Source organism: Ursus americanus, chromosome 22, assembly GCF_024610735.1.
Source record: "Ursus americanus isolate L20-20 chromosome 22, mUrsAme1.1.p, whole genome shotgun sequence".
In the NCBI taxonomy this organism is placed as follows: domain Eukaryota; kingdom Metazoa; phylum Chordata; class Mammalia; order Carnivora; family Ursidae; genus Ursus; species Ursus americanus.
Window position 1 is genome coordinate 52,082,624 of NC_142148.1, and position 12,222 is coordinate 52,094,845.

Sequence of the window (12,222 nt, forward strand, 5' to 3'; positions counted from 1 at the left end):
CCGCCGGTGGGAGCCCCGGGACCTCAGTTCGGCGGGCCGCCCCTGCCGGCCCCCGCCGAGGCTTCCCCGGACTCGGCCACCACATGCGCGCTCAGTCCCTCGCAGTCCTGAATGCCCGGCGCGACTGTCCGGCGCGGTCTCGGGAGCGTAGCCCTGTGGCTTGCTGGGCATGCGCGGAGCGCCGGGCGCATTCCGGGTCCTGGGGGGGGGGGGGGCGGAAGCTCGGCGCGGGGACGCGGCCGGGCGCGCGCCTTGGCGGTGAAGCCCGCCTCAGCCGGTCGCCGCGCATGCGCGACCTACGCCGACGCAGCACGCCCTGAGGGCGCAATCCCCCCGCCGCCGCCGCCGCCGCCGCCAGCCCGCCGCCGCCGCCGCCGCCGCCGCCGCCAGCCCGCCGCCGCCGCCGTCGCCGCCAGCCCGCCGCCGCCGCCGCCAGCCCCCCGCCGCCGCCGCCGCCGCCGCCGCCGCCGCTGCCAGCCCCCCGCCGCCGCCGCCGCCGCCGCCGCAGGGACCGCTGTGCGCCCGCGGCGTGAGGCGTGGGAGGGAGCACCGCTTGTCGGTTCGCGGCGCCGCCTCGGAGTGGTCTGCCCTCGCCTCCTGGCGCCCCGCGCGGTCCGAGTGAGTGCGGGCCTGGGGAGGGGGCCGGGACGCGGGCGGGCGGGCCGGCTCCTGGAGCTGGGGGTTGGCAGGGCCTAGCGGGGCCAACCAGCCGGTCCGCGCGGCGGATATGGCGGAGACGGGCCCCTGCCGCGCGGGGCTCGGGAGGCCGAGGATGTGGGGAGGCCGGTGAAGTGGGGAGGACGAGGGAGGGGCCCCGGGAGGACGGCGCTGTGGGGAGGACCGGGGCGCGGGCGGGTCGGGAGATGTGGGGCGGACTGGGGGGTCTCCGGGAGGACGGGGGGGACACGAGAGGCCAGGGAAGGGGGACGAGGGGGCGGGTTCTGGGAGAACGGCGCTGGGTGGAGGACGGACTTGTGGGGAGGTCGGTGGGCTCTGGCAGGCCTGGGGACGAGGGGAGGCCGGGGGCTCGGGTAAACGGGGAGGTTTGGGGGACATGAGAAGGCCTGGGGGGGTTCGTGAAAGATGGGGATGTTGGTGGATTCGGGGGTCTCGGAGAGACGGAGGGGCTCGAGGCCGGAGCGCACAGGGAGGCCGGAGGCTTGGGGAGGCCAGCAGGCTTCCTTGGGAGCCGGCCAATTGCCTCAAAAACAAAAGGAGGGAGAGAGGAAGGAGGAGGAAGAGGGAAATCCTTGGGGACCTGGAGGGGGGGGCGGGGGAATAGCCCTGACCCTATATGGGGACTCACTGGCCCTCAGGGAAGGGCGGGCTTCGCACCCGGGTCCGCGCGGGCTCCTTCCCCGCAGCTGGCGCGTAACTTGCTGTGGCCCTGTGGTTTTCGGGGCGAAAGCCCCGGAGACCTCGTTGATTCATTGTGCCTCCAAGTTTACCCCTCTTCCCAACCCAGCCCCCAGCTCTGCTGCTGGCTTAGGTGGAAGAAGGACTTGCTGTTTCTTTCTCTCTCCTTTCCTTTCTTTTCTCAGGAGGAGGAGTGTGTGTGTGTGTTACTTGGTTTTATTTAATTGGAGGATTTAGCTTAATGCACTAAGGGTAAAAAGAAATTTTTTTTAAGTCATTTCAACAGTGTCTCATTCTTGCATAGTTAGCCTGCAGCTGGGTTTTTGGCAGTGAGACTAAGATAATAGTAATGTAGTAATTATGGGAACTGGTTGAAATACATTCAAGCTGAAGGCGGTGTAAGGATTTGGGGATCTGTACTTAAGACGACCAACGCTGGGATTCTTAGGTAAAATGTTGGGATTTTCTCTTCTTCAAAAGGAGTAATTCTAAAGTACTAGAAAGCAGGTGTCCTGATACCCAAGCCGGCACTCTTTTCATATTACGCAATGCGTACAATGTCAAGCAAGTGTCATCAGGTCTTGGGTTCCATATCCATTAGTGATAGCCAGACTATTAAAGTTCTGTAAGCCCCTGGTGAACTTTTCATCTTTTGGGGAGAATGAGGATATAAGAGAAATATTTGTTTTCTCAGGTGTGAAAAAAAGTTGTAACTCTTTAAAGGCAAGCAAGGCCCATATGTCTTTGAATTTTAGTTCTCCGGAAGGATAGCAGGTATGTGTAGTAGATACTCAGTAACCAAATAAATGCAAAAAAATAAAAAAAAACCTTTGCTTTTGTGTATACCCTTGTAGCAGGCGTTGTACTGGACTCTGCAGGGTGATAACTGGATGAGAAATGATCCTCTCCAAAGGTCTTTGCAGCCGAGGGAGGGAGACAGAGAAGTCGGTCAGTGATGATGGTACAGTGGGTAAGTCCTGTGATAGAGGTGCGCCCAGGGCATTATGACGGGTACTCATCTTTCTTCAGTCCCCCACATTCTTAACCCTTTTTATACCTATTGTAATTTACCCCCTACCCCAGACCTATTTTCCCCATACCTTCCAGTAGCCTCTTAGTAATTTTTCTTCATGGTCATACAGACTCATCTCTTCTTCACATTTGATTTCTGGCAGACAGTTTCCTGGAGATCTCCGTTCTCTTCTTTTCTGAGCTGCTTGCTCCTTCGGTCTTTTCTTGTGTTGTCCCTGGATGTTCCTTTGTTCTCATCGTTTGGCTTTTGTCCAGAGTTGGATTTTATGTTTGTGGCAACTCTTGTCTTTGTCTTTCTTCACTGACTTCTTCCTTTTGGTGGCGTTAATTACTTTAAAAAGATAGTACAGTGTTTTTGGACAAGTTGAAGACAGCCTTCAGCATGCCCTCCTCTTGAGCAACACTGCTCCGGCTTGGACTTGTTTCCCTCTCTCCTGGTACACAGCCACCATTCTGGAATCTCCCTTCATCGTCGTCCTGGGGATTCCCTTATCCCTTCTAATGGAAGCTCATGCCTTGCTCATTTTTTGTTGATGCTCGTGTTTTGGTGGAAGACTTTCTCCAGGGGCTTTCTGACATAGGATGCTTAGGAGGCCAACCTTTTGGGACCATGCATGATTGAAACTTGATTGATGGTTTCGCTGGGTATAGAGTTCTGTATTAGAATTCATTTTTGTTCATAAATTCAAAGATTGCTCCATTGCCTTCTTGTTTTCATGTTACTGTTTTAGAATTCAGAAGCTATTCTCATTTTTCCTTTGTATGTAACTTGTTTCCCCTCCCATCTTTAGACGCTTGTAGGAGTTTTACAATTTGTCCAAGTCTTTTGAAATATCGTGATGGTGTACCTTGTGTGGTCGGTTTTCATCCACTGTGCTGCATATTCAGCGGGTCCCTTCATTCTGGCAACTGGGAGTTTTTAGTTCTGGGAATACTCTTTGGCATTACTGTGCTGAGGTTTTCTCTCTTGCTTTTCCTTATTTTGTTTTTCTGGAAGTCTTATTATCCGGAACTTGGCTGTCCTGGGCAAAGGTTGTAATTATCTTAATACCCTTTTCTTCTTCTTCTTCCTTCCTTTGCTCCTCCTTTTCTGCCTTTTTTTGGGGGGGGGTGTCTCTTTATTCTCTGTTCAGGGAGATGACTTCAGTTTGACTTAACCTTTTCTTTAGTTTATTATTTCTGATTTCAGAAAGGTTCTTTAGATTTCCAAGAGCTCTTTTTCTATTTTTCTAGAAGAACATCCTGTTTTTCTTTGTTGATTGCAGTGTTGTCTTACCTTTATATTATTGATAGTTTGTATAGTCTCTGTTTCTTTTAGGTTGTTTCCTTCCTTCTCCTGTCTGACGTGGTGGGGCCCTTTGACTTTTACATCAGGGTATTCTGGGTGGGCCATGTGTTGGGGGTCCCCAGGGTTAGTATCTTTAGATCTGTCTTTTGGAGCTGATCAGATTCCCCAGAAATATTCTCCAGTCTCTTTCCGGCACAATTCTGACTTCAGAATCTGGAAGCCAGCAGTGTGCGTGTGTGGTCTGTTGTAGGAGAGCTGGAGAATTCACTGTTCACTGTATATACAGTCATTAAGTCCAGCTCTGTTCAGTGCAGCTGGGCAGGGTGACTTCAGTCCATAGATGCCTCTACTTTTCCGGGGAATGCCCCCTCCCATCTTCTTTCAGAGTGAGGGGGTGTCACGTTGTGCCTGGCGTTGAGGTTCTGGTTTCAGCTTCCATGGCCTTCCCTGGCTCCTCTGTATTTGGGGCTATGCCTTCTTTATCCCCGTTCTGTCTACACTGCTGCTGCCACTTCTGGTCTTCTAGGACACTGCTGTGCAAGTGTAAGTGGTTTCCGTGTGTTCCACTGCTGAATTAGGACCTGGCTTTCTTGGGCCTGCTGCCTCATTTACTCTACTTCAGTCTTTTATAGTTTCTGTCTCCTCCAGGTTTCTTCTTTTTACTTTTTTGTTTGGGTCTCAATCTTCCATGTTAGAAGATTTCCCCAGTACTTCAAAAATCTTGGCTTTTTTCTCCTTTCAGTTCTCCCTGTGCTGTTTCAAACATTTTTTAAAAAGATTTTATTTATTTACTTATTTGAGGGAGTGAGTGTATGCACAGGAGAGAGAGCAGAGAGCACAAACGGGGAGGGGCAGAGGAAGAGAGAGAAGCAGACTCCCTGTTGAGCAGGGAGCCTGACCTGGGGCTCCATCCCTGGACCCTGGGATCATGACCTGAGCTGAAGGCAGATGCTTAACAGACTGAGCCACCCAGGCGCCCCTGTTTAGAACATTTTTAAAAAATATCTCTTTAGTATAGTTTTGATGGAAGGCAGTGGAACAGATGTCTATACTCTGTCATTGTATCGTGCACTTATTAGCCAACCACACCCTGTTAATTTATGATTTTTGATATGTTTGAATAGTTTCCAGTTGCTACACATGTATTTCTTTTCTTTTCTTTTTTTTTTTTTTAAGATTTTATTTATTTATTTGACAGAGAGAGATACCAGTGAGAGAGGAGACACAGGCAGGGGGAGTGGGAGAGGAAGAAGCAGGCTCCCAGCGTAGGAGCCTGAGGTGGGGCTCGATCCCAGGACTCTGGGATCACGCCCTGAGCCGAAGGCACACGCTTAACGACTGAGCCACCCAGGCACTCCTTCCTGTGTGTTTCTTAAGTAGAAATAGGTTTGAAGACAGGGACGTGGTGCCCTCTTCTCACCCCTCATCCCAGGCATTGCCCAGTAGGCTTGCGTGGGAGGTGATGGAACTGGCTGAGGGGTGAGTTCAGTAGAGCTAAAAGAAGTGAAAGGAAGGGGGTTTTAATGCGCATGTTGTCTCTCCTTGTCAGGTTCTCTGAGGACTATGGAAAGAGGAAAGAGAAACCGGGAGCATTACCTTTAAACCCACGTTTGATTTCTTCACAGAGTTATCGTGGCCTTCAGAACTGTGAGTATAATTCTCTTGCTACATTTGTGTTTTGGTTTTTCCTTTTGTTTTGATTTTTCTTTCATCTGTCTTAAGGTTTCTTTGACGTATACTAGAAACAAATAAAAGCTAGTTGATTTTGCAGAGTAGGTGAGGGAAGAAATATTAGTTGTTTAGTGCCTTTTATGTGTGGAGAGAGGCAGGCAGGATGACAGTGCTGTCCCTGATAGTTGTGACAGTAGCAGCATGTGCCCTAGAAGAGTGCCCCAACAGGGTCAGCCCTGGGCCATCCAGCTCCTCAGTGAGTCTCTGGCAGTAATCCCCTGAATGAGGCTACCCTTCGCCCCTGTTTCACATTTGCATAACTGAAACAGAGGTTAAAGGTTACTAAGTTAGTAAAAAGCAAAGCTGGGATTCAGACTCAGTCTGGCTTTGGAGCCTGTGCTTTTTACTCGTGTTTTATTCTTACGGGCTCTGGATTCAGATGTTGGCTTGGCTGCTTACTTACTAACTCTTCACTAACTACCGAAACCTAGCTTTCTCTCCATGCGAACTCTTCACTGACTACTTAAACCTAGCTCTTTCCTCTGACAAAGGGTGCTCTCCCAGGGTTGTGGTGGATGCCGTAAGAAATGTGAAATGTGCTCAGCTTTCACAAATGTTAGCAATTGCTATTCGGTGGCAGTTCCCCCACTTTAATGAGAGGAAAACTAAGCCCCAGAGATTGGGTTATTTGTGATTTGTTAATTTGTAACCTTGGCACTTGTGCTGCACTCCACAGTTGGGAGGTTATAGAATTGAGATTCTATTCCAGTTTGTCTTATTTCCAAAGACTGCTCTTTCTGGTAGGCCTAGTGGTAAATCGAGGACAGATCGTTGATAGAAGATTCATCAATCTGTCTTGTGGTATTAGCATTGGTAAGATTTTAGCAATACATTGCTTTGGTGTAAAAGCCCCATAAACTTAGACTTCATGGATTCAGAATTCAGAATCATTATAATTACGTTGAATTTGACTTTGGTAAGTGTCTTTGTCTTAGATGTCCAAGGGGCAGAACCCTGGATTGTTTTTCCATTTCCTTCTGGGGGTCAGTTCACTTTCCTCCTTTGTTCTCCTTTCTCCTCCAAACCCACTTTTGTTTCTGCCAGGATTAGGTATTAGGGAAGGGAAGGAAAATTGTGTCACGAAGTTTCAGTTTCCAAGTAAGGCCTGGAAGTCTTGCTCCTTTTCTCTGATTCCTTCTACCCTTTCTTGGCTACGAGAGGCACCTGTTCTGTGTGCTGTGCCAGGTGTGACTCTGCTGTCTTTTGGAGAAGGCCATGCCCAGCTGTTTACATCCCTTGTCTCCTCCCCACCCTCCCTGCACATTTCGATGTTTCTTCCTGTACCAGTGGGCTATATTTATTGGGTACAAGTCTGTTTCTGCATCTTTAAGGGCAAAGATTTTGTTATTTCGTTTCTGCATGTTTTCTGCTTGACCCATGGGTAGTTTTCACTAAATGCTGGATGAAGTAGTGTTTAATGCTTGCCACAAAATAAGTTCTCTTTTCTTAGTGGATCCAAACAAGAGGGAGAATATCAAGTATAACTTTTCATCAGCATTAGCTATTAAAAATCGTTCGTCGTGGTAGAGCCCAAGACAGTTTCATATTTAGCAGAAGTTACACAAAATTTTTCTTCTTAATGGGATGTGCAGCAGAACGAAGGCCTGACAGGGAACTAAGAGCCCATTCTTGGCTCACTGGAACTTTGAGCACCGGGATATAATCTGCTGCTTCTAGTTTGGCCCTCCCCTCCCCTCCACCCCTGTTTGAAAATATGTAAACCCAGGAAAAATACCTTATAACCAGTGTTTCTATAATTGTTTCCCCCAATTCTGGACAACTGGTGAGGCCACACGAGTAAGCCTGGCTTTGTACAGCATCGACTTAATGGTGTTCCTCTGAGATCCGGGTCCCTTGATGTACCTGAGTGCCCTGGTCCACTTAAGCCCCTGCAGGATGGATCAGGTTCTTGGTTCCTGATTTGTTTTGGGGTGTTGCATTCTTAAGGCAGAACTTGGGATGGAGGTGTTTTACAATCAGAATTCTAGGAAAGCAAAGCAAAGTTTTGGAGGAGTTGAATTGCTGAAATATGTATGGAGATTATTTTCAGGGTTAATGGGGTGTGGGGAGGCAGTAGACAGAAAGGAAGGTTGCCCGGAGACCCATCTGAAACCCCCCATTTGGTGAATAAAGATAGGTTATTTAGCGTCAGGGCAGCTGAGAGCAATCGACATAGATTGAACTGTGAGGTTCTGGGGCTGTTTGTCCCAACAAAGAGTCGCTAGGGTAAGGTGGTGCTGGCTGTCGGCTCCGGAGGGCAGCTGTCCCTCCCTCAGTGTTGAGCCCTGAGATTCGGCTGTGGTGTGAAAGGCTAGTGTGTTGGGAATAGACACTGGTGGTGGGGGTTGGAGGGTGGGGGAGAGTAGAGGACAACCAGGAGATTGTCGGCACGCTGTTCAGGGAACCAGGTGAGCGGCAGCGGAGGCTGGGATTGGAGCAGGAAAACTGGAGGTGGTGAGAAGCAGTTGGGCCTTGGATGTATTTCAAAGGTAGAACCAGTAGGATTTGCTGACAGATTGGATAAGGCATGTGAGGACAAAGGGGAGGAGTTGAGTTGTCTAGAAGGCTCTTGGCCTGGGCAACTAGATGGGGGGAAGGCTGTGGGTGGAACTTGGTTTAGAGGGGCAGATGGGGAGCTCACTGTAGGCGTTTTAAGTTTGTGATTCTGTTAGGGATCCAAGTAGAGATGTCATGTAGGCAGTTGTAAATAGGCATTTGGTGCTTGGAAGAGAAGTCTGAGCTGGAAGTGGCCATGAAAACGCAGTGACGGTCTGTGGTCACCGAGGGAGTGAGCACAGAGAAGACAAGCAAGCCTGAGCCTCGGGTCACTCTGCCATCGAGTGCTCAAGGACGAACATGAGCAGTGTTTGCACAGAGGAGGTGTGAAGAAGACCACAAGCACTGGCACCATGGGAAGAAGGGAAGAAGTGTCCAGGAGGAGGATGTGATCAACTCTCCGAAGTGTCAGGAAAGGTCATGATGAGGACTGAGGTTGGGCCTTCGGGTTTGGTGACTTGGAGGACACTCTGGCAAGTGCTCGGCACAGTGTGGGGGCGTGGTCAGAATGAAAGCCCGCCTGGACGGTGGTGTGAAGGGGGAGAGGGTAGTGAGACAGATTGCATCTGGGTGACTTAGGTCCAGGGTGTACGGTCATCCTCACACTTACTCACCTTCTGGGTGCTGAGCAACGCAGCCGGGTCCCTGAGGTCCGTGGTGGTGTCTTCATGTCACGGGCGGGGAAAGGTCAGGTTCAGAGCTTACAGTAGCTTTCTCAAGAGTACGGAGCCGGCAGGCTGACGCCAGGTCTCAGGCCATGCACGCTGTCCTCAGCTGCCCTGCGTCCTGAGGGTGGAGAGACACTGTTGAAGGGGGAAAGGGGGTAGCGTGGTTGAAAAGTTGTAGGAAAACGCTTATGTCCTGCTGGAAGTGCTTCTGTTAGAGATTCTGTTTCTTTTTCTTACTTAGAAATTTCACTTCTATCAGAGGGTGGTACGTGCATGTGTTCAAAAGTAAAACAGTGTTGAATGGTTCATGCAGAACCCAGCGGGCTCCTGTCCTGCCTCCACCATCCGCCTCCCAGAGCTGCCTGGAATCCTGCTTATCTGTTTTTTGTAGCATTTCCGTCCATGGTTCCCAGCAATATCTATGTAGAGGCAGGGCCATCGATGCGTCACTTTTAGAAAAAGTTACATTTTGAACTCCCATCTTCCCCCACATAGTTGTAGCACAATTTTTGTTTAGAACCATAATTTGGCGAATTGTTTTGACTTTGTTAATGTTGCTCACTATTGAGCTGGTGAATGTAGCATGATTATATTCCCTTTTAATTCAACTTTTTGTTTTCCTGTTTTCTTGAGCTTAACAGTTGCCACTTTTTTTTTTTTCTGTTTGCTTGATATTCTTAAGAGTTCTCACTCTCTCTGACAGTAGGGCCTCTTAATAAAATTTGCCATCTGCTCATGTGTATTCCTTCTGTCTTCACCCCCAGGGACATCTGTTTTCTTGCGTGCTGGACAGGTTACTCTCCCATGGTAGCAGGGTTGAGGTGCGTAGGGCAGATCCTGCAGGAGCAGGCGAGACCAGGTAGAGAATCGTGATGGGGAAGACAGTGATGGGGAGCTCAGAGGGAGGGGGACGGTGTCCTCCTGAGGGAGCAGGTCCGGGCATGGTGAGTGGGGCTCGCGGTAGTTGGGGAAGGGCATTCTGGGTGGAGAAGGTGAGAAAAAGCAGAGCGGGAAGAGATCGTTTACTTTTTGTTAACCTACAAAGCCTGTATTGTGGCGTCTCGCTAGGTGGTACATGTTAACTTAGTTACTGACTCTTCCTTTAAGACCTTTAAATAGATTTCCATGGAAAATGTGACATTCAGATCATTAAACATCTGTCATAAATTTTTTATTTTTTGAAAGATTTTATTTTTTAAGTAATCTGTACACCCAATGTGGGGCTCAAACTTACAACCCCGAGGTCAAGAGTCGTACACTCTACTGACTGAGCCAGCCAGGGTCCCCCGTCATAAATTTTAATATTTTCTTAAAACCTGAGCATAGAATATATCATGACACTTAAATCCAAGAGATCATCTTAAACTGTTGATTCCATGTATTTGTTCATGGAAAAATCTTTATGGATATCCCGTCACTGAGGCGGCCCAGTCAGTCATCGTGCCGGGGTGCGAGTTGTAGATTGGTGGTTGAGTCTCTTCCTATAGCAGCACACACCGCATTCTAGCTCTCTCAACAGATGGGCCTCGGTTGGGCTCCCAGGGCCTGATCGCTTCCCTGAGAATTAATCTCTTTGGGCCTCTGCCACTCCTCTGGGATCGTGGCCATCCGGTCTGACAGCTTAAGTTGCTAATTGACTTGTGGGGAAGACAGATTAAAAATACATTTATATGTGAGCGTGTGAATTTATTTTATAATTGTATTTATGTAAATAATCTGGACATCTATACGTTTACAGTAAAAGGTGTTAAATGCTTTCCAGAAGAGTGATGAAGTTTTATGAGTGCCCAGCATGAGGGAACAGCTCGTGGTGCCTGGCACACAGTAGCCCCTCAGTGAGAATGAATGCTGAGCTCCAGTCTGTCCCCCGCTTGCCCTGATGCCAGCGATGTTGTGAGACACTGCCTCCTCTGCACGGGCCTTGCCCTCAGCTCGGCTCTGATGGGCTCCAGCCTCAGCACTGCCGGCTGGTGCCTCTTCATGCCACCCCCCCCCCCCCGTTATGCTTTTGTTTCTCCTTTTCTGCTTGGAACATTCATTCTTTTTAAAGGGGAAACTTTGAGGGTTCTGCCCTAGGGCATGGCTGTGTGTGTGTGTGTGTGTCTGCCTGTCTCCCTCTCTCTCATTTGGACCACAGGGCTGGGCTTTGGCATCTTTGTGCATCAGCTCTGCACACACAGGCTTAGCTGGTAACTCATTCAACTTTCTTTATTTGCTTGTCTCACTTCCTTGGTTGTCAGTTCTCGTGGGCCAGGTTCTAACGTTACTGCTTTTTGAATCCATGTGATCTGACATGTTATCAGCACTCAGTGATTGTTGAGTGAAAATAATCCCGAATTGTTGAAATCTGGGGCATTTTTCTAAAGGAGGTGCTGTTTCATGCCGGTGGAGACGGTGGGGAGAGACTTCCATACTGTAGGAATTCTGGGGGCAAAGGCACTGGGAAATGAACTTGTGTGTGGAGTGTTTAGGCAAACATGGGCTTTCCTGCTGATTATAGTTGGAGGCTGCGTTAAGGTTCGTGGAGAGAGGTGAGTAGGGAAGGCTTGCTCCTCCGCCCACTGTCTCTAAGGGGTGAGGGCGGGGCTCTTGTAAGCCTTTACCCTGCCCCTAAAGATCTGTGCTCCCCAGGTGTGGTTCCAGCCTTTTTGTCTTATCCCTGTCCACCCACTTGACACTGTTCTCTCTTTTCCTGGGAGGCTCACCCACCATTTGGCTTTGCACACCTTATCTACCTCTGTCCCCCGCTGCCTGGTCACCAGTGCCTTTCCCCTCTACCTGGGGACACCCTGGAAACCACCAAGCCATTCTAGCTTAGATTCCTAGTATGTGCTCCTTTCCTTGTCAATCTGAATTGTTGGTAAGCGTCAGTGAAATGTGCTTGCGCCCCCAGCATGTGGTAGGTGTACAGAAGAGGGGAGTTCGTGTTAAGTAGGCCTTTCTGGTGCTGCAGAGGCGGGCTGGGCTAGGGGACTGAACACATGGTGCAGGGTGGAGCACCGCAGTAGGGCAGTGCTTGGACAGAGACGGGAGCACAGCCTGGCCAGTGTGTTCTCCGTGAAGGGCTCACCTTTGCTTCTGAGATCTTAACCGAGAGAGTACAGTGAGCCCCCTTTCAGCCCTAGTTTGAATATTATTAACATCAACTTCATCATGCACAGAAATAATATGGTGGGTATTATAATTTGTCTCTCAGATTGTTTCACTTTCCTCATTGTGTTTGGAGAAGAAGCCGCTGGTTTCCCCGTGTTCTTTTCATGTGCAGTTTTAGAGCTTTTCGTTTCACGTAGGACCTTTCGTTTCACGTAGCGCGCGCCAGGCAATGTGTGCACCAGCTGATGCTTTATCGCAGGCTTCCGTCCGTCTGTCATGGCCCCCGCCCCCAGTCTCCTGGTTGAGCAGTAATTATATGAACCCGTAGAGTGTGTCGTCCCCCCGATCACCCTCCTCCCGGCACCACTGTCCCCATCTGTCCCGGCGCCCGCTCCTGCTCGCCCTTCTCACCAGCCGGCACACTCTGGGGTCTACTTGTTTGCACTGTTTGCTGTCCTGCAGTGAAATGCACCGCCCCCCACCAGGCAAGGAACTGCT

The 12,222-nt window shown here is 50.0% G+C and overlaps 1 protein-coding gene across 3 annotated transcripts in view; it reads left to right on the plus strand.

Moving 5' to 3' along the window:
• The first annotated feature begins 437 nt into the window (after window positions 1–437).
• Window positions 438–12,222, plus strand: part of LOC148108162 (focal adhesion kinase 1-like) — a 79,575-nt gene continuing 67,790 nt past the window's right edge. Inside the window, exons 1-3 of one of the 3 annotated variants that reach the window (XR_015721158.1) lie at window positions 438–618; window positions 2,211–2,326; window positions 5,226–5,323. The gene's annotated coding sequence lies outside the window, so the exon portion shown is untranslated. The remainder of the gene's footprint in view (window positions 619–2,210; window positions 2,327–5,225; window positions 5,324–12,222) is intronic. The other 2 variants (XR_015721159.1, XM_087853871.1) reach the window with 2 other exon arrangements.